At 35.6% G+C, this 27,134-nt stretch overlaps 1 protein-coding gene across 4 annotated transcripts in view; it reads left to right on the top strand.

The window, feature by feature from the left end:
* Positions 1-27,134, top strand: part of Pde6 (phosphodiesterase 6) — a 232,586-nt gene that overhangs the window by 52,670 nt on the left and 152,782 nt on the right. For all 4 annotated transcript variants that reach the window (XM_067763060.1, XM_067763059.1, XM_067763062.1 and 1 more), the window contains exon 2: positions 9,599-9,826. The gene's annotated coding sequence lies outside the window, so the exon portion shown is untranslated. The remainder of the gene's footprint in view (positions 1-9,598; positions 9,827-27,134) is intronic.

The raw sequence follows: 27,134 nt of genomic DNA, 5'->3' as shown, positions 1-27,134 counted from the left end.
ATGCATACAATTTTCAAGCTCTAGCTTTTATCCACTTCACAGGTGTACACAAGTATGCTACTCATCAAACATGTTGACTCTGTTGCAACACTTGTTACACGTGTAACCTTTGCAAGGACGTCGGCCCCCTAACGCTTGCATTTATGTTGCCAATAGGCCAATATGCTACACATTTCCATAAATGCAGGTGTGACCATTGTTTCGTTGATTGACGTAGATAGCCGTATTATGTCGGTTTGATGTTCCAATAGAAGTTTCCGTCTCAATCAAATGTCAAAAGCAAAAGCTAAACATGTGAATGGATGCTGATTCATCCAGCGCGTAAAAGCGGAAATATATGTTAAGTGTGATTTATAATATTAGTTAAATACAAAGTAAGTGCATATATGGTTTAGTTAAGAACTTTTATTATTTGTTGAAACAAAGCATATGAAGTATTTTCTCAAGCTTCGCGTGGGGTAATATAACTCAGAGATGTTATATTTTGACTATAATTAACACAAACAAAAGACAAAGCCCTACACAAAAATAATGTTATTAAAAAAAAAATTTGTTCACAGTTGGCTTCGCTGAAAGAAGATCCTAAGTAAGCCACCTAAGCTATGAGTCTTAAAATGTAACCGATAAATAAGATTTGCTTCAAATGTGTCAAAGTCGTTTTCGAGGCGTTATTCGATATACAAAGGAATAAATGTAATGAATTTAGGTGGCAACGTTTAATGGCAGCCCTAATTAGAAATGTCAAGCGGCAATTCTACAAATATTTGTTTGAAATATAACTTAAAATACTTTTCGCTGATAAGCCGCCATTTAAAATATTTTGCTTAAATGCGATTTAAACTACTTTTCGTTTGTTACCCATACATTCAAATAAATATCAGTCAGTTGCCAACCTTGAAAATAAATTTTCAGTGATAGTGTCTAAGTACAAAGTTTTGGAAAAACATTGTAAAATATTTGTATTTGGCAGTCATATTGGCGCATTTCATTTAAATAAAAAAGCAACATTTCAAACAGGTGGCAACTGTGAAAGGATCCCATGTAACCACCATTGCATAGGACAACTTAAAATGCAAAGCATTAATAAAGTAGAAAATTCCATCTATTGTTCGTAAGATAGTGGGGAATGTGTTAAGAAATAGTACCTGGGCGACCGAGCTTTGCTCGGCAATGTTTCGTTGTGCTGAGAAATCTTTCTAATAGCAATCTGTGAGAAATTGCAATCATTCATTTAAAAGAAAATTATTTAAAATTAAGTCGAATCATGTGTAAGATTTTTTAAGAAGCTTTTAACTTTAATGTTCTCCTTTAAAGCTTTAATATAATATGAGTAAGTAGAGTATTATTTCGTCTAACTACCCCAACCCTAAATGGCAACCCTACTCAAAAATGTCCCTTTTGTAATGCGGAGTGAAATACCTTTCGTTTGATATCCATATCGGCATATCTCATGCAATTTTTTTTTCATTTCGAATAGGTGGCAACCCTAAATGGCAACCCTACTCAAAAATATCCCTATTGTAATGCGGAGTGAAATACCTTTCGTTTGATACCCATATCGGCATATCTCATGCAATTTTTTTTTAATTTCGAATAGTTGGCAACCCTGCTCAAAAATGTACTCATTGCAATGCGGAGTAAAATACCTTTCGTTTGATACCAATATCAGTATATCTCATGCAATTTTTTTTGGCAACCCTAACCAACCCTAACCAAAAAAGCTCCTATTGTAATGCGGAGTGAAATACCTTTCGTTTGATACCCACATCGGCATATCTCATGCAATTTTTTTTAAATTCGAATAGGTGGCAACCTTAAATGGCAACCCTGCTCAAAAATGACCCTATTTTAATGCGGAGTGAAATACCTTTCGCTTGATACCCATATCGGCGTATCTTATGCAATTTTTTTTAGTTTCGAAAAAGTGGCCACCCTAAATGGCAACCCTACTCAAAAATGTCCCTATTGTAATGCGGGGTGAAATAACTTTCGTTTGATACCCATATCGGCATATCTCATGCATTTTTTTTTTAAATTTCGAAAAGGTTGCAACCCTAAATGGCAACCCTACTCAAAAATATCCTTATTGTAATGCAGAGTGAAATAACTTTCGTTTGATACCCATACCGGCATATATCATGCAATTTTTTTTAAATTTCGAATAGGTGGCAACCTTGTGAAACATTCTGAGTGGCCACGCCTAGGTAGGAAGCCTTAGAAGGTGATACATTATCTCTGTGCCAAATTTCATTTAAATCGGTTGAGCCGTTCCCGAGATCGTTCGGCTATACAAACAAACAAGAATTGCTCGTTTAAAGTTAAAAGATATAAATTCATATTGGGTGGCAACGCTCACCTCACCGCTTCTCATTAAACGCTTGTGGAAATTTTGGAGGGTTAAATGGCAGACACACAAAATTCCACAGAAGAATAGCAAATAATAAGATCCTAAGAAAACTGTTTTCTTCTTTTATCTTAAGCTTCCTTCAATTTCACTTTTGATTCCTTTCCACAACGAACAGTGTAAATTTGACTTTCTGTCAACCTCGGATTCCCGCTAAAATCTGCGCTGTCAAAATATACAAATTAAAATGTAGGAAAATACTACTTGGAAATGCTATGTGTTTGTGCGTTCACAACGCTTCCTTCCCTTTAAAGTCGGCAAATAAGTAAGAATGAGAGTATTTAGAATATCCGCGTGTATGTGCATATGTGTGGCACACAACAAAAAGCACAAAAACATTTCTCAGTAAGCAAAGTTTTACGTCAAGTGTATATTGAAATCAACTCTGGGGTTATTTGTGTTTGGCGAACTTAGCTGTTCTTACATATGTACATATTATACATACATCTATACTTACACACATCTTTACATTATTTAGATACTCGTATCCAATTTTTTGTTGAGCTGAAAAAGAATTTATTAAGACATTTAAATCCAAGCAGATAAACGATTTCATAGCGAAAGATATAGCACAGGCATTTCAATATGTTTATATGTTTGTAGATATATTTTTGAATGATTAATGAAATTTTGTTATTGCTGCAAGTAGGCTCGTGTGGTTGTGTACTATTTTTAGTCTGAAGCTTAAAAGCAGTGGGATGTACTTAAAAATACACACGAAGCCTCTATAACTCATCTATAGTATGATTGTAGTGAAGTAGGAATGGTTCTCAACTGAATTTATTACTAAAGCCTGATGATAAGTTGGGATACATTCAAAATAAGGCGTGTATATTTATCAAATTGCAGTGCCAAGTCATCACTTTGCTTTGGATAGCACAAGCCGAAACAGTAAACAGAACAGTGACTGTAATTGTTATCGCAATGGTAACCACAAATTTTGCCGTAACCATAACCCTATATGTTACCGTAAGCATTACCGTAACTGTTCCCGTAGCCATAACCGTAACTTTTACCATAACTTTAACCTTTAGCATTACCATCACTGTTATGTAACTATAACCATAGATGTTAGCGCAACTGTTCCCGTAGCCATAACCGTAACATTTACCGTAACTGTGACCACTAGTGTTACCGACACTGTTACCGTAACTATAACCATAGCTGTAACTGTAACCATATCCGTAACTGTACGCCTAATCATAACTGTTACCTTAACTATACTCATAACTGTTACCATGAGCATTACTGTAACTACTCCCGTAATCACATATGTAGTAGTAACACTAGCCCTAAGCGGCTGTAGCCGTAATTACAATCGCTTCTTCCACCGTAAACATACCCGTTCCTTTAACCAAATAAGTGCGTACACACTTTGCGAGTGACGTATCGACAGCTGCGCTATACCTTTTTCCTACTCGATTAACATGGCCGCGTTGCGTAGCGCTGCTGTTGCTGTTATCGCGTTTTTTTTTCTATTCGCAAATTTAAATGTATATACATGTACATATACACGGCTATTGTTAATATTAGGACTCGATGCACTGTGACCTTTCTTTACATCTATTGTTCTGGACTTATTAGCCTATTATTTTAAGTGGAGGCTTATGCCACTCCGAAGGTTTAGAGCAGGGATCGCCACAAGCTTCTTAGAGAAGCGTGACCACACCTACTATGAAATCCAAAAATAAACAAGTAAGGAAGGCTAAGTTCGGGTGTAACCGAACATTACATACTCAGCTGAGAGCTTTGGGGACAAAATAAGGGAAAATAACCATGTAGGAAAATGAACCTAGGGAAACCCTGAAATGTGTTTGTATGACATGGGTATCAAGTGGAAGGTATTAAAGAGTATTTTAAAAGGGAGTGGGCCATAGTTCTATAGGTGGAAGTCATTTCGCAATATCGCCATAAAGGTGATCCAGGGGTGACTCTAGAATGTATTTGTACGATATAGGTATCAAATTAAAGGTATTAATGAGGCGTTAGGTGTATATGTGAAGGCGTTTTCGAGATATCGACCAAAATGTGGACCAGGGTGGCCCGGAACATCAGCTGTCGGGTATCGCCTATTTTTTGTATATATGTAATACCACGAACAGTATTCTTGCCAAGATTCCAAGGGCTTTTGATTTCGCCCTGCAAAACTTTTCCATTTTATTCTACTTAATATGGTAGGTGTCACACCCATTTTACAAAGTTTTTCTAAAGTTATATTTTGCGTCAATAAACAAATCCAATTACCAAGTTTCATCCCTTTTTTATAAACAGTAGAGCAGAGCTCACAGAGTATGTTAAGTTTGATTGGATAACGGTTGGTTGTACATATATAAAGGAATCGAGATAGATATAGACTTCCATATATCAAAATCAGGATCGAAAAAAAATTTGATTGAGCCATGTCCGTCCCTTAACACGATAACTTGAGTAAATTTTGAGGTATCTTGATGAAATTTGGTATGTAGGTTCCTGAGCACTCATCACAGATCGCTATTTAAAATGAACGATATCGGACTATAACCACGCCCACTTTTTCGATATCGAAAATTTCGAAAAACCTAAAAAGTGCCATAATTAATTACAAAAGACAGCTAAAGCGACGAAACTTGGTAGATGAGTTGAACTTATGATGCAGAATAGAAAATTAGTAAAATTTTGGATAATGGGCGTGGCACCGCCCACTTTTAAAAGAAGGTAATTTAAAACTTTTGCAAGCTGTAATTTGGCAGTCGTTGAAGATATCATGATGAAATTTGGCAGGAACGTTACTCCTATTACTATATGTACGCTTAATAAAATTAGCAAAATCGTAGAAGGACCACGCCCACTTTTAAAAAAAAATTTTTTAAGTAAAATTTTAACAAAAAATTTAATATCTTTACAGTATATAAGAAAATTATGTCAACATTCGACTCCAGCAATGATATGGTGCAACAAAATACAAAAATAAAAGAAAATTTCAAAATGGGCGTGGCTCCGCCCTTTTTCATTTAATTTGTCTAGGATACTTTTAACGCTATAAGTCGAACAAAAATTAACCAATCCTTTTGAAATTTGGTAGGGGCATAGATTTTAGGACGTTAACTGTTTTCTGTGAAAATGGGCGAAATCGGTTGATGCCACGCCCAGTTTTTATACACAGTCGTTCGTCTGTCCTTCCGCATGGCCGCTAACACTATAACTTGAGCAAAAATCGACATTCTTTAATGAACTTAGTTCACGTGCTTACTTGAACTCACTTTATCTTGATATGAAAAATGAACGAAATCCGACTATGACCACGCCCAATTTTCGATATCGAAAATTGCGAAAAATGCCATAATTCTACACCATATACGAAAAAAGGGATGAAACATGGTAAGGTAATTGGATTGTTTTATTGACGGGAAATATAACTTTAGAAAAAACTTTATAAAATTGTTGTGACACCTACCATATTAAGTAGAAGAAAATGAAAATGTTCTGCAGGGCGAAATAAAAAGCCCTTGGAATCTTGGCAAGAATACTGTTCGTGGTATTACATATATACAAAAAATAGCGGTATCCAACAGATGATGTTCTGGGTCACACTGGTCCACATTTTGGTCGATATCTGGAAAACGCCTTCACACCACTCCCTTTTAAAACTCTCGTTAATACCTTTAATTTGATACCCATATCGTACAAGCTCATTGTAGAGTCACCACTGGTCCACCTTTATGGCGATATCTCGAAAAGGCGTCCCCCTATAAAACTAAGCCCCACGCCCTTTTAAAATACTCATTAACACCTTTCATTTGATACCCATATCGTACAAACATATTCTAAAGTCACCCCTGGTCCACCTTTATGGCGATATCTTGAAAAGATGAACACCTATAGAACGAAGGCCCACACCCTTTTAAAAATACCCATTAGCACCTTTCATTTGATACCCATATCGTACATACAAAGTCTAGAGTCACCCCTGGTCCACCTTTATTGCGATACCTCGAAAAGGCGTCCACCTATAGAACTAAGGCCTACTCCCTTTTAAAATACTCATTAACTCCTTTCGTTTGATACCCATATTGCAGAAACGAATTCTAGAGTCACCCCTAGCGATATCTCGAAACGGCGTCCACCTATGGAACTAAGGATTACTCACTTTTAAAATACTCATTAACACCTTTCTTTTGATACCCATATCGTACAAACACATTCTAGAGCCACCCCTGATCCGCCTTTATGGCTATATCCCTAAATGGCGTCCACCTATAGAACTATGGCCCACTCCCTCATAAAATACCCTTTAATGCCTTTCATTTGATACACATGTCATACAAACACATTCCAGGGTTTCCCTCGGTTCATTTTCCTACATGGTTATTTTCCCTTATGTTGTCACCATAGCTCTCAACTGAGTATGTAATGTTCGGTTACACCCGAACTTAACCTTCCTTACTTGTTCGTATTTGGTATAGAATTATGGCATTTTTTTCATTTTTCGTAATTTTCGATATCAAAAATGTGGGCGTGGTTATAGTCGTATTTCGGCTATTTTTATACCAAGATAAAGTGAGTTCAGATAAGTACGTGAACTAAGTTTAGTAAAGATATATCGGTTTTTGCTCAAGTTATCGTGTTAACGGCCGAACGGGAGGACAGACGGTCGACTGTGTATAAAAACTGGGCGTGGCTTCAACCGATTTCGCCCATTTTCACAGGAAACAGTTACTGTCGTAGAATCTATGCACCTACCAAATTTCACAAGGATTGGTAAATTTTTGTTCGACTTATGGCATTAAAAGTATTCTAGACAAATTAAATTAAAAAGGGCAGAGCCACGCCCATTTTGAAATTTTCTTTTATTTTTTTTTTGTATTTTGTTGCACCATATTATTATTGAGTTGAATGTTGACACTTATATACTGTAAAAATATTAATTTTTTTTGTTAAAATTTTACTTTTAAAAAATTTTTTTTTTAAAAATGGGCGTGTTCGTCATCCGATTTTGCTAATTTTTATTCAGCTCACATAGAGGAATAGGAGTAACGCTCTTGCCAAATTGCATCATGATATCTTCAACGACTGCCAAATTACAGCTTGCGAAACTTTCAAATTACCTTCCTTCAAAAGTGGGCGGTGCCACGCCCATTGTCAAAAATTTTCTAATTTTCTATTCTACGTCATAAGGTCAACCCACCTACAAAGTTTCATCGCTTTATCCTTCTTTAGTAATGAATTATCGCACCTTTTCGGTCTTTCGAAATTTTCGATATCGAAAAAGTGGGTGTGGTTATAGTCTGATTTCGTTCATTTTAAATAGCGATCTGAGATGTGTGCCCGGGAACCTACGTACGAAATTTCATCAAGATACCTCAAAATTTACTCAAGTTATCGTGTTTACGGACGGACGGACATGGCTAAATAAATTTCTTTTTTCGCCCAGATCATTTTGATATATAGAAGTCTATATCTATCTCAATTATTTTATGCCGTTACGGATTACCATTATGCGAACAAAGTTAATATACTCTGTGAGCTCTGCCCAGCTGAGTATAAAAAATGGCGACGGAGCTAATAAAAAGTATGAGTCACATCGGACTACAAATACGATTTTTTTTAATATCTTGATCCTTGCGCCACCTAGCGGTGATTTTTTTTCATAGGTCGCTTTCTATTTATGCATGTATTATGTGTTCCAAATATGAACCAAATCGGACCACAAATACGATTTTTTGAAATATTTCGATCAATACTCCACTTATCGGAAATTGTCCTTCTTATTATCGCATTGGCATCGAGTTCTGAACTACATTCCAAGTTTCAAGCTAGTAGCTTATCGGGAAGTTACTTAAATTTCGATTAAAAAATTCTGTTCATTATACAGAGTCAAGATAAATAAAACCGTTTTAAAAACCACGGCTATTATTTATTATATTTTATTAGATAAATGAGTGATAATCTTAAATGATCTTCTTACTTCAAACTTTTCTCGAATATATATATTCCATATTCAATTATTAAGATCAAGGGAGACGAAAAAAATTTTTTGTCAGTGCATGTCTATTCTTCATTTTGTTTTCTAAAAAAACGGCGACAACCAATCAGCTAGCAGAAATGGCGGTGGCACGTACACAAACCCAGTCGGACTTGGTAGCTTTCAAAATTAACGTATCGCATTGTTTTCTTGAACGCATTTAACAATACTTCTACATGCGTTCAATTAAAATTTAATTTAATTCAAAATTTAATTATTAAATAAATCAAACAAAGCTTCATTGTTTTCGTACAGGTGAACCAAATTATACCCAAAAATATTAGATACTTCAAAAGTAATTTTACACGAAATTATAACAATTTAGTTTCTAATGGGCACAGCAGTATACATTCGGTTGTTGGCGAGAGGATATAATGCGTACGCGCGGGGATGTGTGGTGTGCTTGCCTGCCTGAGCGTTTTACAAAAACAATTGTGTGAAAGCTGGTTTAGAGGTTTTGAGAAAGGTTTCACTCAAATCGCTCACATCGTGTTTGAGTTAGTAACAGACGTTGAAAGTTAAATATAATAATTAGGGGACAACCTTATACTCTTCATCTTTCTTCTCCGTTTTCTCTTTTCTTCGATCTTATTTTTTGGCTTTTGCTGTTTCCGTTCATAAGGGCTTCTCAATATGTTTGATCATATAGAAAATTTTGTTATGTTATGCTATGTTATGTAGCTGCCGTGTTGTCGTGGTAGCGTACTCCGGCCACCACACAGAAGATCCTGGGTTTGAGTCTTGGGCAAAGAAACATCAAACATTTAAAATAAGGTTTTTCAATCGGCAGTGATTTGGCAAATAGTGTTTTTCAGCCATGAAAAGATTCTTAATGAAAACTCATCTGCCTTGGAGATGTCGTTCGGAGTTGGCAGATCCCGTCCCGCCATTTTGTATGAAGGATTAAAAAAGGAGTACAGCGCAATTTGGAAGAGAAGCTCGGCCTAAATAACTTATTTATATGATATGTTATTATTGTTTATGCTTTATTACGCCGTAGTGTGTTTAGTTACGTAATGTCTTATGCTTTGTTATGTTGTGTTATGCTAAATGCATTTCTGCAAAGCTGGGTGATATTAAGTAATCACCAAGGTTGCGTTATGTTAGCTTAAGATATGTTGTTTTTATGCTATATTATGTTAAAATAGTTTAAATTATATATTATTATTTAATGTTTTGTTATATTGTTCCAGGTGAATGTTTTTGTTATTTGCGTTAACATGTATCTGCTAAGATGTGTAATATTACGAAAATTAACTGTATAAAAGATCAAGCTAACACTGATGGCTTTCAGAATGGCCGCCTGGAGAGTTCTTTCGAGTATGGCAAATCTCTACACTTCTGAGCGAAACAACTCAGATTTCCCATAACGATGTGGAAAGCCGCCGGAGTTGGGAGTGATTTTTGGACAGAATAGAAATGTATGTATATAGAGAGAATATTAAACCACTTTTTTCTGATTATTTAATAAATAATGCCACCTAATAAGTATGGCTAACTTAAAAAGCTCGGAAGTATAGCATGTTGTAAGCAAAGGCGTTATCTCCCACGAAAAATATTTAATGTAATTATAAGTTTTTGTTCAGATATAACTTTAACAACAAATTAACCTAATTTAGCTACACGAGCTACCAGAGCTATTGGCTTAAAGAAAAATATTGGTATACAGTGGGTGTCAACTATTTAAATTCTCTTATTTTTCTTTCAAGGTTATACACAGATGATTCCTATAATTTTTTTGTCAAATACATATATGTAATTAACTTTTGACATAACATTTATGATGACGCATAAAAATATACGCATTGCATTCCTTCGCTTCATGCCGGATCTAATAAAAAAATCAATTCCTTAAATACTTAAAGCGAGAAATGTTTTAACTTGTACAGTAGGCTGGTAACGAACTAAGTCAAAAATCTCGAATTTGGCGGCGGTATACATCTTAGTTTGCAGGCCTAAAATACTCTAAGCCAATATGAAAGCGACAGTAAGCTTGTTTTTGTTCTTTTCTTTCTCCAGTAACTCGATAATTTGACCGATATGTGCGATTCGTTTGAAAATAATATAAATATAGTTTAAACAAGTAAAGGTGTCTAAGTTTGGGTGTGATCGAACATTATATACTCAGCGTGAGCTTCAGTTGTACATTTCATTTCAGATAAATTATTTTTCTACATAACACGTGGCACCGCTCGTTAAAAAAAAAAAACCACTCTCCATTTTCTCTTACAATAAAACTTGATAAGTGAAATATCATTGATTCAAAACTATTTTTTGCTAATTATTCTATTCTGCGACTCTTTTAAACTTGTTTTATATCTAAGTTGCCGTGGTCTTTAACCGACCCCGTTCACTTTTACTAGAAATATTCTGTGCTATAAGGAAAATATTTGTACACAATTTCATTACTATATGTTAATTTTTCTTCGAGTTATGGCTCCCGAAACATTGAAAATTGTTTAGTCATAAAAGGGACGGTGCAACACCCATTTTCATAAATTTTAGTATTTTCCAATTTATTATTATAATTCAATTTAGAAAGTAAAATTCCATTATTATATTCATCTACTGCCCTTTTAAAAATCTTTTATATAAAAGTGGACATGGTCTTTAACCGATCTCGTCAATTTTTTCTAGAAATGTTTCCTGCTATAAGGAAAATATGTGCAACCAAATTTTGTTACGATATGTAAATTTTTCTTCCAGTTATGTCTCCCGAAACATAGAAAATTGCCCATTTTTTAAAATATGGAATTTTTCCTGTTTATTATTATAACTCCACTTGGGAAATGAAATACCATTGATATAAAGCCCTTTTTTGCAAAGATATAGATTATTTTATTCGTCCACGACCCTTTTAAAAATACTTTGTTCAAAAGTGGAGGTGGACTTAACCAATTTCGTTAATTTTTCTCCATAGCATTCCTTATAGTAAAGGCAACCTCTGCCGAATTTTGTTACGACAGGTTTAACGGTTTTTGATTTATAATTTATAATATTAGTAAAATTGATTTTATCACAAGTTGGCGGTGGCACGCCCATTTTAAAAAATGTTTCCAAACTTTTATCAAGATTCTCAATATCAGTCCATATGTCAAATTTCAACATTCTAGGTGCATTATTTACTAAATAATCAGGTTTTTTGTGTTTTCTAAAATTGTATATATATAAAAAGTGGGCGTGGTTATCACCCGATTTCGGCCATTTTCAATACCAATCTATTCTGGGTCCCGATAAGCTCGTGTACCAAATTTGGTGAAGATATCTCAAGTTATTTTGTTAACGGGCGGACGGACGGACATATTTTGATATATGGAAGTCTATATCTATCTCGATTCCTTTATACCTGTACAACCAACCGTTTTCCAATCGAAGTTAATATACTCGGTGTGCAAAGCACGCTGAGTATAAAAAAATAAAAAGCACGCAAATATGGCACCGTAGCATAGAGGTTCGTGCCTCCGCTACTCGTTTGTAGTGAGTTACTTAACCACTTCAATAATTGCCGCTAGTTGGGTATAATTTTCCTTGCGCTCCTAGCTTAGAGAGTAACAAACAAGCATGCATGCAATTGAATCTAATACAAGCGTGTTAATAGCTAAAATCCACTCAACACTCTACATGTATTTACCTAACACTTATAAATAATTGATTACTACAGAGTTACTGATTGATTCTTTGCATGACAGAAATACCCAGAAATTCTAGAAATTCATGGAATTAACAAACACGATCACTAGAAAGTGGAACCAACATAACAAAAAAAAAAAAAAAAAAAAATGTTTAAAGTGTTTGCGTGTAAATATACTCTGGTTGCTTATATATATTGTGACGAATATTAGTGACACTAAGTGATACTCACATCACTAGTCTGATGCTAAGTAAATGAAGCCACAACAACAATAAAGCAGGCAGTCACTTGTATCTACATAAACGAATCAATCATTTGGTCTACACATATGTACGTACACGCAGCGGAGAGTAACGCACAAATACATGCATATATCTGAGGTACTCTCGAAGAAGCTATAAATCGTGCATCTGCAGTTACAGCTGAGTAATTTTATAGCTGATGACTAACTAGTAAGTTCTGGAAATAGAAGCACATAGAAATATGTCAACGAGAAAACCGCACAGTATAAAAGGAGCAACAGTTGAGGCACGACAATCAGTTTGATTTAAGCAAGCTATCAGTTGCGAAATATAAGTGTTATTGTGAAGTACTTTAATAAAGGCCATTTTGCATTATTGAATAGTGAAGTTATTTATTCAATAGTTTAGTGATTCGAACGTAAGTAGAAGGTTGCAAATAAGAGGAATTGCACTAAATTCGTAACAATATGTTTGTATCTATATATATACTAATTATTTACAAACATACATATATTGGTAGGTGTACACTTAAGAATATTTTTGAGGAACGTGTACCTGATATTGACGCAACTTACGCAAATATTATCTTTTTGTATATCCTATCAGTATAAAAATGCTATAACCAAACTTGTGTCATATATATATTCGCATATGAAAATCTTTCCTTGTACAAGTATAGGGTATACATCACAGTAATACATAATTGCATTGCTTGCTTTGGTACAAAATAAATGGAAAGCGAGATAACCTTCGATGAGATTTTTCCTCCAATTTCCGTCGTGCTCCTTTCGATTTTTCCTAACGGCATTTGCAAGGTAGGTGAGTTATCACTGAGAAACTTTTCATGGCAGACATACACTCGGAGAGCCTGCTAAATCACTGCTGAGAAGCGTGAAAAACTTGCTTCAAAATTTTTAATGTTACTTTCCCTTTATGCTATAATGCATTACCAAAGACCGGTGAAACTATGAAACTTAATATATCTGAGCAGAACCAGTTGATGACTACGCCCAATTGTTTAAATAAAGTTGTTTAACCCTCATTTATAATTATGGGTCCATCCAGACCTTCTTGAACTTCAATTCACTATTTCTATACCAGGGAATGGGTTTGTGTTTTATTAAATTTTGATATTGTGGCGGATATTAGCATCACTATGCTGTTAGTAAATAAGCACAACAACAAAGACAGCAAGCAGCCAAACTTACATAGAAGGCGACGAAGAATATCTCACATACACATATGTAGTCATCAGCAAAGAGCAGAAGTTGATACTCACACATACACGCGCAAAAGCATAAACTACAAATATACATGTGTAAAGCTGGTAACCAAGCATGAGATACAACTGTTCGCAAAATGACTATACCTTAGGAGAAATGGGTGAACGAGCAAACCGAGAGTATAAAAGCAGCTCAAGCTGAGGAATCAGTAATCAGCTTGATTTAAATACGGTATTAATTGTGAAGTGAAGTATAATTAAGAATTATTCGCAAAGTAATATAAATAAAAATGAGTTTGCAATACTGAATATCGGAGTTATTTATTCGACAGTTCAGCGATTGGAACGTGAGCAGAACGTGCATAATAACCAGGATTTTCCTAAATTCGTCACAATATCTTATTATTTCCAGGAAAGATTTTAAAGGTGAATAAATGTGATAAAAATAGAACGTGCTGACCCGGAAAACTTCGTACCGCCTCATAATATAAATACAAAAATGTATTGCTGTGCGTTAGACTTGTTAAAACTCAATCACGGCTTGACCGATTTCTATAACTTCTTTTTGCTTCAGTTTGTTATAGTACAAGGATAGTTTAGAAAAAAATTTAAAATTTTACAAATTTGAATTCGCTTTATCTCAACCATTAGTTGAAACAGCTATGTATTCAATATATGATATAAACCAACCACACATGAGGAAATTGAGGTGGGCGTAGGAAGGGGAGGGGGAGTGGAAGTAGGGGTGTTAGTGGAAGTGGGAGTGAGATGACAGTCGGAGTGGGAACGCAAACGGGGGTGGGGGAGTGAGTGTGGGAGTGGAAACGGCAGTGCGAAGTGGGATTGGGATTGGGGGTGTGAGCGGATTAGGATTAGGGGTGTGAGCGAATGCGGGTGTGGTAGTTGTTGGGGGATTGAAACTAGAGTTGAATGGTAGGGTGCGGGAATGATAATGGGAGTGGAAAGGGGAATAGGAGTATGGAGTGGTAATGGTAGTGTGAGAGGGATTGGGAGTGGGAATGTGGGTGTGATTAACAACGCGAATCGGAGTGGGAGTGAATGTGGTAGTGGGAGTGAATGTGGCAGTGGGAGTGAGAGTAGGAGTGAGATTGGGAACGGTAACGGGAGTGGAAATGGAATCGGAGGGGACAAGAATTAGAAAACAATGGCATATATAATAGAATATAATGGTAGATAGAGTTAAAAAGGGAAGAAAGATTCGGTTTATGAGTGTAGGCACACTAATTTTCGGCCAGGACAAAAGCTTCAGGGTACACTAGTGTTATATATGTTTTAAGTGAATAAAAGCAAGCTAATTATTTTAATATTTTATTTGGTTTACAGAATACCTTATTTAAGTTTTCAAGATTGTTTTAAAAAAAGTTTAAATTCCCACAAAATAATGTTTAATTTTCTTTTAGGTCCAGCCAGAGCAATTGGTACTCTATATAACAGTCCTCGTAAAAATGGGGGTTAAAAGTCTTAGCAAAATATCCTATATGCTTATGGTACAAACGTACACTGCTAGTTGTGAAATGGCAGGGAAAGATACGAAAACAAGTGTTGTATATGTACTTCTGTTTTAAGTTAATCTCGCCACAACGCCTTTTACACTATAACTCGGACAAAATTCATTTGTTAAAAACATTGTTTCTCGGATGGTAACTGTTATAGCCTCTTACGGAATACGAAATTTGCATACATACAAACATTATGTTTCAGCACTTATATCAGTTAATTCTTGACATTCCTTTTTAAACGATTTTATTTAGCTTGACTTGACACTAGGGCTGTGAACTACATCCGGATTTTTCAACTATCCGGATAAACCGGATATTCGAATAACCGGATAGCTAAGCAAAAAATTCGGCTATTCGGATATCCGGATTCATAAATGGGAAGTCCGGTTATCCACAGCTCGGCTATCCGGATGCGTAAACGGAAAATCCGGATATCCGTATGTCCGGATACTGGAATATATAAGAATTGAAAGAAGCAAACATCGAAAAATTATTCACAAAATATGTCTGTAGATTATTAAATGAACATCAAAATTTAAAAAACTACAATTTTACAAACAAGTGAAAATAAGAACAGTGCCATTTGTTTATATTGTGAAAAACGCTGTTAATTGATTTAAATGCCCCACGAATTTACTATATGATACATCAATTTGGTGCTTTCACTCGATATCCAAAAATACGGTTATTAACCGGATCTTCATAAATCCAGATATAGCTTCACAAACGAATATTAACGGGATATCCATGCCGTCCGGATTTTATCCGTGTCAACGGATATCCGTATGGATATCCGGATATTCGAATATACGGATAGTCCCAGCCCTACTTAACACGCTGGCTGGCACGAATTTTGTAATTGAAATTTAAGTAACTTCCCGATAAGCTACAAGCTTGAAACTTGGAATATAGTTCAGAACCCGATGACAGTGCAATAATAAGAAAAAACTCCAATAGGTGGCGCATGGATCGAAATATTTCAAAAAATCGTATTTGTGGTCCGATTTGGCTCATATTTGGAACACATAATACATACCTGAACAGAAAACGGCCTGTGAAAAAAAATCGCCGCTAGGTGGCGAAAGGATCGAGATATTCGAAAAAATTGTATTTGTGGTCCGATTTGGTCCATATTTGGAACATATAATACATACATGAATAGAAAGCGACCTATGATGCCCGATTTGGCTCATATTTGGAACAAATATTACATGTGGTCCGGTAGAAGTGACATCAAAATATTTTGGAGTTGGAGGAGGGACAAGCATACGTGGCGCAGAGTCGAGTAAAGTCTTTGGAAGGATTATGTATTGAGGAATTAAATTGTAAGAAATTTTCAGGAAAGAATCCGTGTAACAACGAGTCACTAAATGAACTAAATAGAATGAGAAATAATAGGCAATTAAATAAAGACTAAAGAGTTGAAAATAAAATAATTAAAAAAAAATGTTAGTTAAACGGTTCTATTGAAATCAATACTTGCATGAAGTAATAATAATACTAAAAGCTAGAAAATAATTAGGTAGGTCCTAGATACTAGTCATTACACTCCTCATCAATCTAGGGCGTTGATCAAAAAATTAAATAAAAGCGTTGGACGCGTCAAATTTTTATTGATAGTCATAAGTAAGACCAACGGAACCTTACTCAGGTTATGCTACGCCTCACATTTTTAGAAATTTCACCCTTCAATGCTTTTATTTAATTATCTAATCAACACCCTAGATTGATGAGGAGTGTGATGCATAGTACCTAGGACCTACCTAATTATTTTCTAGCTTTTAGTATAATTGTTACTTCACGTAAGTATTGCTTTCAATAAAACCGTTTAACTTCAAACATTTTTTTAAAATTATTTTATTTAATATATATGGCAGAGGACACATCTGGGTATATAATGTTCGGTTTTGGCAAAACTTGGACTTTTTTTCTTGTTTATAACTATACTTGTTTACGAAATAGCTTTAAAAAGTTGTTATTACTAAAAATAAATAAGCTTAACTACAAATACACAATGATGTCATATTTGCATTATGAAAAAAAATTGCGAACATTTTTTTTTTCATAAAAGCTCTTAATTTCGTATTGTTGCATTAAGCGCACAACTGAAGTTTGTGCAAAAAATTTAGGATGAAAAAAATTTATGCACCAATTACTTAAATGCACTTTTTGTACTTAATACTAAATAATGGAATGAAACAAGTTAATGTAAATATTTGTAAAAATCTAATTATTTGAACCAGAATAATTTATAAATTTACCATCGGAAACCTATCTATTATGTATCGGAAAGTTATTACTACAAATTTATCGATTTATTACCGAAAAGATATAGCTATGCTATTGATAAGTTATCGATTTATTACGGGAGAGCACCCAATATATTATCGGTGTGTAAACGATTCATTATCAAAAATTTTCGAAAAATTATCGATTACGACTCGCTGGTTTGTTTTAAGACAGATAACGCTTCCGGTAATAAGCCGACAATGGAGTTTAAAGCAGATTAAGGTGTACGCCGCACGGGAGTATTTTCCTCTTCCTTTTATGTCAAAAAGCGTGAAAAGTACCTCAATTATATATAATTAAAATCAACAGAGCGCATAGTACACCACCTACTATAGCAACGTTGAATATACAAACGTGGCAATTAGGCTTTGAGATGCAGTTGACGGATTTACGAGCAATGGGAGCTCCAAGAACCTTAAAGATTTCGACTTCATCCCTAACAATGCAGCTTACTGTACATTCATTTCTGTGTAAGTGGTGTGTTGATCTAATCACTCATATAATTTCGAGGCAGGAGTGGGGTGGAACTCATCCAGAGCAGGAGTATGTTGAACCTGTTTACGAAAGAATAAACCGGAAAGGGACTGTCTATTATAGCGCAAATTAACTGAGCGCCTGAACTCGTTCTCTGGCGCAATGAGCTACTCTGCGATAAAAATTCGCGGAAGTCTGGGCAAAGCGACATTCGCGCTGCGAACTTGCAGTATGCTTCTGGAAAGGTGAGCTGCGAATCAGCAAAGCAAGTGCTGCGATGATACTGAATTTTACTTACATGCCCAAATTTTGCAAGGAAAAGGAGATAAAATCTCATTATGGGATAAATGTACGAATTTCCTCATGAATTTTTAGAGAGTTGATCGTTGTCTCATCTGGAAAATAGTGCTACCGTTAACTAGTATGGCTTCACAACGGACTGCGAATGTACGGAAATGAGCTCTTTGGATCTAGTTGGTCATTTAAGCTAACCTGATCTAACATAGTTGGTTTATGTACACTCATTGGCTAACACACTGTCTTTTTATGTTCAGCGCAATCCACAGATATCAGTTTCGCTCCATTATGCAGTAATAGGTCATACTATTTTTTTTTTTTTTTTCATATTTAATATTTCAGCTCATTCTTAAATTTGGAGGAACACTCCGTATGACGTCTGTTTTTTCTACCTAAAGATGTTGACAAATCAATTATTCTCTTTACAACTGTATTCCTAAAGTTCCGTTTAAATTAATTACATATGCTCAATTTCTCACAGTAAACTATCTAGACAAATTAAGCTTGCCATTTTTAGCTGCGCTTCCACGCAATTAATTACTTATGCCTACAGGTTTTCAGTAATATACTATTACATATGACATATGACATATAGCACATCTGACTCTACGGTCTAATTAATGGTTGAAATTAATTTATTGCAATGTTAATTGATTATTCCATCATAGTAGGTGTTAAATAACCATAGTTAATACGGATTTTAATTTCTCACCTAATAGACCCATCCATATCTGAGTATCGGGTACGCTTAGGCGTATAGGTGACGTGAAATTTTGGTACTAATTAAAATATTTTAGTCACAAAGGCGCTCTGATTGCTAACACTGTTGACAAGCATTTGGTGCGAGAACAATAACAAATTGCTTAGTTTCAATTTATTGAGAGGTACATACAAATATCATGCATTTGAATATGAGTGTTGGTAGCAGGTGTTTGTGGAACTGTGTATTTGTAGAGCAGATATTATAATTCAAATATAATCGGCTTAGGAGATTTTTTTTTTATATTCGCCAATGATAGAAAAAATTATTCAATTTTGAGAACATTTTCTAGAAGATAAATGTATGCTGATATAGCGATAGCAAATTTGTACTTCTTTGTGGGCGTTATGAGAAAATTATGAGGGTGAAATTTTAATTTTCAATTTTAAGGTTGAAATGCATATAGTGTATATGTTCGCTGTGAACTATATGAGCAAACTAGCTTTGAGTGGGACTTTCACCACATCGCATTATGCGTAACATTTATACATGTTGAATTAGATGGTATGGTGAAGAAAGCCAGCATTACTAGCGTTATTTAATTTTGGGAGCGTGTTGACAGGTACGTATGGATGTATGTTTGTATGTATTTTCATTTCATTTCTGCTTGACATACATTTTTATGCGTGTTAATGTTACGATCGCCGTGGTGTTGCTGTAGCGCTGGAAGCCCCGCCTACCACACCGAAGACCCTGGGTGCACGCCCCGGGCAAAGCAACATCAAAATTTTAGAAGCAAATTGGATTGTAAAATTTTCATGTATACCCTGTCCGACCCAAAAATGTCCGCTAAAAACGTTGGCGATAACAGTTTTTTGAAAAAAAAAAAAAATATTTTTGTTATCGCCAACGTTTTTATCGCATATTTTTGGTATAACCTATACATATGAAATTTTTTTTAGTAGGTCATGAAAAAAACATTAAAAATCAAGGTCGAAAAAAGTAAAAAAAAAAACAAGTAAGGAAGGCTAAGTTCGGGTGTAACCGAGCATTACATATTCAGCTGATAGCTTTGGAGACAAAATAAGGGAAAACCACTATTTAGCAAAATGAACCTAGGGTAACCCTGGAATGTGTTTGTAAGACATTGATTTCAAATGGAAGGTACTAAAGAGTATTTTAAAAGGGAGTGCGCCATAGTTCTATAGGTGGACGCAATTTCAGGATATCGGCATAAAGGTGGACCACGGGTGACTCTAGAATGTGTTTGTACGATATGGGTATCAAATTAAAAGTATTAATGAGGGTTTTAAAAGGGAGTAGCCCTTAGTTGTATATGTGAAGGCGTTTTCGAGATATCGACCAAAATGTGGACCAGGGTGACCCAGAACATCTTTTGTCGGGAACCGCTAATTTATTTATATATGTCATACCACGGACAGTATTCCTGTCAAGATTCCAAGGGCTTTTGATTTCGTCCTGAAGAACTTTTTCATTTTGTTCTACTTAAAATAGGTGTCACACCCATTTTACAAAGTTTTTTCTAAAGTTATATTTTGCGTCAATAAACCAATCCAATTACCATGTTTCATCTCTTTTTTCATATTTGGTACAGAATTATGGCATTTTCTCATTTTTCGTAATTTTCGATATCGGAAAAGTGGGCGTGGTCATAGTCGGATTTCGGCCATATTTTATACCAAGACAAAGTGACTTCAGATAAGTACGTGAACTAAGTTTAGTTAAGATATATCGTTTTAATTTATCGTGTTAACGGCCGAGCGGAAGGACAGAAGGTCGATTGTGTATAAAAACTGGGTGTGGCTTCAACCGATTTCGCCCATTTCGCCCCAGAAAATAGTTATCGTCACAAAATCTATTTCCCTACTAAATTTTTGTTCGACTTATGGCATTAAAAGTATTCTAGACGAATTAAATGAAAAAGGGCGGAGGTAAGCCCATTTTGAAATTTTCTTTTATCTTTGTATTTTGTTGCACCATATCATTACTGAAGTCGAATGTTGACATAATTTACTTTTATACTGTAAAAATATTAAATTTTTTGTTAAAATTTGACTTTAAACATTTTTTTTTTATAAAAGTGGGCGTGTTCGTCATCCGTTTTCGCTAATTTTTATTTAGCACACATACAGTAATAGATATAACGTGCCTACCAAATTTCATCATGATATCTTCAACGACTTCCAAATTACAGCATGCAAAACTTTTAAATTACCTTCTTTTAAAAGTGGGCGGTGGCACGCCCATTGTCCAAAGTGTTTCTAAATTTCTATTTTGTGTCATAAGGTCAACGCACCTACCAAGTTTCATCGCTTTGTCCGTCTTTGGTAATGAATTATCGCACTTTTTCTGTTTTTCGAAATTTTCGATATCGAATAAGTGGGCGTGGTTGTAGTCCGATTTCGTTCATTTTAAATAGCGATCTGAGATGAGCGCCCAGGAACCTACACGCCAAATTTCATCCAGATACCTCAAAATTTACTCATTTTTCACCCAGATCATTTTGATATATAGAAGTGTATATCTATCTCGATTAGTTTATGCCGTTACCGATTACCGTTATGCGAACAAAGTTAATATACTCTGTGAGCTCTGCTCAGCTGAGTATAAAAAAATGAAATTTCTCAGGCTCGAAAATTATTTTTTTGGGTATGCGTAGTGGACATTTTTTTCCTGAGCCCAAATCCTATTGAAAAATCGATGGCGCGATATCGGTTAACTTTCGTCCATACAAATCGACTCACCCTAATGTATATATGTTCGTATACAGCTTATTCACTCCGAAACCACTCAACTGATTTTATTCAAATTTGCAGGATATATTTGAAGCAACCCAGAAAATGTTTGTGTGAATTACCTTTATCCGAAAAAAAACACCATTCATGGTTCGATTTGCCTGAATTTAAGTTTATATATAGCCCTTAGCCCAGATAAGTCTTTACGATACTTTTTAATGATGCCGAAGAACTATCACTTCTCACGCGCTTACATAAGAACACGCACCCATCTCTTTAATATTTTAGTTATATACTTAATTACTAAAGAAGTCGAACCTGCTGTGGAAAGTTGTAGTCTTTTTGAAGTTTTGTAGATTAACAAAGTAACAAAAAATAAAACAGAAGTTGAAATAGAAGAAACAATGAAGAGAAAAGCGAAAAAACGACGGAAATGACATTTGCTGAATTCGACCTCATAATATGTAATCCCATCATCATACCAGAGTCCAATTTCGAAAATCACAAACTCTGATGAAATATTTGAACCTTTCAAAGTAGTGTCCAAACACCAAGCAATGACACAGGCACCAGAAAAAGCAAACGAAATAAGTCAAGCGACTAATATCACTGAACATTATATGGCTCAACTAACTATACAAGCCACTAGGGGATAGATATCATCCCGTTGGCAAATGTAAACGAAAACGGCGTAAGTACAGGTATAAAGTTACCCGGATTTTAGATAACTAGGAATAAAGTTATTAAACGCTTCAAACGATATTACAGAATAGCTTTTTAGCAAAAAGTCCCAACTGTTCGAGAGCAGACTACAGATGGTCTACATGGATTGTACTTATCTTCAAATATTTCGAGGCTATCCAAAGTTTGGTAAAGCATTTCTAACCCGCAATCGCACCACTGCTAAACTATTAAAGGAGGCCATAATAAAGACTAAATTTCCCAAAAATCATAACTTCGTTTAGCATCTGCTGCATCCTCAAATACGCCTACTTCCCTTACGTACAACTAACATGGATCAGGTTGCACAAACTTGCGGCTTAAATCGAGCTCCAAAGATTTTGTTTTTTTAAGCCTCTAGATCTGTGAGCAAGTGCACTAACCCACTGTCCAAAAGGAGTCCCACAATTTGTTCTTCTTTGCTAGCTTCAGTATGTAGAAAGATGGTCAGACAACGGGACTCCCCGTATTTCGCATGACTTTAGTCCATTTTATTCAATCAGTACTAAAATTTCTGAGCTCCGCTGATACTAAATAGAGCTGATTTCTCATACATAGATACTGACATTAAAAAATTGTTTTTAAGTCAGTGTATAACTTTATGTAAGAGATCGCAGCTCTTTCCTCAGTCCATTCTACCGCTAAAAAGCTACGAAGCTTTCCTAACCCTATTCTTGAAACTTAGCCCAAATGCTGGGTCATTGTATATTTTTTTAAAACTATTGAATTTTACTTGCTAGGGCTGACTTCGAGTCCATGACTGTATCCACCTAATCATCAAGCATAGATAACATTGCAAAATATAACGCAAAGTACCTGGAAATTTTCTGTTTAGGATTTCAAGACAGCTTCGCCATAGGTTCAAGACAGGCACATTAATGATCACATCCCAAAGCAGTAACACGGTTACAGTTATGCCGAAACCAACTTGGAACCGTTCGATGTGCTCAAGAGGAGCCCACAAATTTTTTTCAATCAAAACAAAAATAATTAACGTTGACCAAACCTTGCGACACGTGAAAGGTCTATTTTGGCCAATATGCTGTTTTTTATTATTTGTTGTTGCTTTTGCCAGTTTTCTTTTTAATGAAACATAGAAATAACTCCCGAATGTTGGTCGAAGCTTCACTCAAAAAGAAAACGTTAATAATATTTCCAACAGGCAAAGTCTTTCTCAAAAATAATGGAAAATGGAAGTTTAAGCCTGAAAGTATGCAACAAAGTATAATCTAACTTATTATACCCTGCCAAGCATTAAGAGTAATGAACTGAAAGGATCGTGCGCTGCCCGAACCTTAAATTGGTTAAATTTTTGTAGCGGAGTACAGATTTTAACCCTCTTGACGAAGATTTCTCTTAGTAAGTGTGAGCTTTCCTTTAAATTCCCTTCACATACTTTCAGGCGCCATAATATTTTAGCTTAATTTTGGAAATATCCCCATTAATATATCGTAACTAGAGGTTAAATGGGCAGTGTGGATAATTATGCTTGGCGTAGATAATTTTTCAGCAAATTGACTTTTTTCTATGCATTATATTTTTTTAATTCTTTAGCTCACTCATGATTAATTACATATTGTTGCGAATTTAGTGCAATTCCTCTTATTTGCAACCTTCTGCTAACGTTCGAATCACTAAACTGTTGAATAAATAACTCCACTTTTCAATAATGCAAAATGGCCTGTATTAAAGTACTTCACAATAACACAACTATTGCTCGCCAGATAGTGTCTTAATCAAACTGATTGTCGTGCCTCTACTGTTGCTACTTTTATACTGGTCGGTTTCCTCGCCGGCATATTTCTAGGCGCTTCTATTTCCAGAACTTACTAGTTAGTTATCAGCTATACATTTCTCAGCTGTAACTACAGATGCACGGTTTTTTATAGCTTCTCTCATAGCCCATGCGCGTGTATATGTGAGAAATACTTGCACAATTACTGCATACTTTCAGGAATATCTCAGATATATGCATGTGGTTGTGCGTTGCTTCTCCGCTGCGTGTACGTACATATGTGTATACATAATGATTAATTTGGTTATGTGCATACAAGTCACTGCTTAGCATCGGCTTAGAGATGATAGTATCCCTTAGTGTTGCTAATATTCGTCACAATATATTTTCCGCAGTTCAGTCTATCCATAACTTTTGCTTAATTAAAACAACGTAATTTATGAACCTGACCAAGACTTTAATGAACTTTTAAACATTTTCCATGTCCTTCTTAGTCGCTTTTGTTGTTGTGGCGTTGCTTTAAAGTCTACAGTGTGATTAATTATGGCTGGTGTACTTACTTATCATTAATAATTTCATAGAACAATTATAAAGCAATTTGCTGTCATTTTTAGAGACATTAGGAGAGCACACAAACAAATTAATGATCGTTTAAAATTAACTTGACCAGTTATGGGAAAAAAATTTGGAAAAAATCTTCCTATTAAACATTGTACTATTGATTTTACTGGAATTTGTCGTAAGATTATTCATTGTGATAAACTCGCCAAAGGTTACTGACTAAATTTAATATTGTAGCACGATACATCATTATCATTATTTAACCATCAGTGACACACTTGTGCAATGCGAGTCGGATATTTTTAGTGGTTTTGATTACAAATGGTGTGAATTCGAAAACTAGCTGGTACAAGCTATAGTCAGGCATATTTGATTTTGCTTGCATGTTGTGCGATTGTTTTTGCTAAATCAAATTATTGCTTACCAACGCTGCATATGAATAATGTGTGATTCAACTATGTTAGTTTAGGTTAGGTTGAAGTGGCTGCCCGAGGGCACCCTTAGGCCAGTGATATGAGGCCCGTTGTGATACCACCAAAAAACACCATTACCTTTCCTCTTCGAACCATTTTGTGGATTGATGTAAACAACTAGGTTCCTGAGGTCATGCTTCGCAACCAGGCTCAGATTATCTAGAAATGGAGCACCCAAAAAGCGCTGCCGTGCGCTACTTAGTGCCGGGCAGTTGCAAATGAGATGAACCACCATTTCCTCCTCCTCATCCTCTCTACAGCTCCTGCAGCATCGACGATAAGGCGCTCCAAACTTTCCTGCGTGCCTAACTATAAGGCAATGCCCAGTTAGTGTCCCCACAAGTGTGGAAATCGTATCCCTACATAGGTTGTACACGTGACGGGATCTTTTAAGATCCTATTTTGGCCAGGTTTCCTTAGATCTCCCACACCGCGGTGTTTGTAGCCATTTTTCATCGGCTTGACGGTGGATGTGTTATTTTAGCATTAGCTTCCATGTGACCAGGGGCATACCTAAACGTTCTTGGCCGGGAAGAATCTGCCTGGTTGCACTTTACATAGCGAGTTCATCTGCAATGTAGTTTCCCTCGATGTCCCTATGTCCAGGGACCCATGTGAGATGTAAACTATTTTTTTGGGACATATCTGGGAGAGATCAGCGACAGTTTAGTGTTAGTTCAGAATTGAACGAGTAGGAGCCAAGAGATATTATGGCAGCCTGGCTGTCGCTGACCATTTTTTTTAAGATATTGCGCGTCCCTATCCTAACTGCCGGTACCATGATGGGTGAAAATTCTGCATGGAATACGCTGCAGTGGTCAAGGAGAGCTGGTGGTCAAAGTCACTTGAGAGTACTCCACCTCCAGCTCTACCGTTTAGCTTACAGCTGTCCGTGTACATGGAAGGCACCTATCCGTCTCCGTCCCGCCATCCCTACTGGTCATGTTTATCTTAAGGTTGGTTTCCGCAACTGTTGTAGCCGCATTGATCCGTGCTGGCAGGAAAAAGCTGTATTTGTCTAGTATTCTAGAGTGTCCTGTGTTTTGTTGTCCCAACAAGACAGCTCCCTTATTCTCAGGGCTAACATTGCCGCCCTTCGATTATTAGCTATATCCAATGGCAGGATGTCATGACTTGAAGAGTTTCGCTAGACGAAAAGCAATCGCGGTATAAATTCATCTGTATACATTCGTTGTAAATTAACATTTTTTCCAATGGCTCTTTTACACGTATATAATGTACATATGACGTTACACGTATATATGACGTTGTCCTTCCAGTTCAGCCTTTTGTCCTGGACCACGCCTTTCTCACATTCGCTTTCTTTAGTCTTGAAGCAATTCCGAAATCAATACCGTGAAAATATCGAAAACAGTCCCCACATAAATAACTGGAATGCCAATCTGATTTTTCAAACAATCACGAAATAGTATCTCAAGAATCGTGAAAATAATGCTGACACAGTCCCGGAATATTTCCAAAACTATGCTGAAAACAGTGATCTAAATTACTCAAAAACAAGTAAGGACGGGACTGTCTTCGGCATAGAATGGGGCTGAAAAATAATCTTATCCCATTCGTAATCTCCAAATAATGCGCTGTATAATATAAGAGATATATAGTGAACAGATGTACATACCTAAATTATTTTAAGATAAATATAAAAAAATGGAAAAAAATCCCCTTATCTGAACGATCGGTTGTATGGGATATAACTATATATAGCTCCGATCAAAGTGATTTTTTCAGGATATCTTCTATGATATATTAGAATATATATAACCGAGTTTCACGTTTATACTTTCTAAATTGCGGCAGAAATGACCAAAATCGTCTTATCTGAACGATCGGTTATATGGGAGATATATGTTATAGTGGTCCGATCCTGCCGGATCCGACAAATGTCTTATATAATACAAAAATACATCCTTGTGCCAAATTTCATTGAGATATTTCAACATTTGAGGGACTAGTTTGCGTTCAAACAGACAGACGGAGGAAGGACAGACGGACATGGTTATATCAACTCAGTTCGTCGCCCTGATCAATTCGGTATACTTAATGGTGAGTCTATCTTCTATGTTTCTCAACGTTACAAACATCGGACCA

Source organism: Eurosta solidaginis, chromosome 1, assembly GCF_040869045.1.
Source record: "Eurosta solidaginis isolate ZX-2024a chromosome 1, ASM4086904v1, whole genome shotgun sequence".
Taxonomy (NCBI): domain Eukaryota; kingdom Metazoa; phylum Arthropoda; class Insecta; order Diptera; family Tephritidae; genus Eurosta; species Eurosta solidaginis.
The sequence above is the reverse complement of the archived record's forward strand: the minus strand, read 5'-3'. Positions and strand labels throughout refer to the sequence as shown.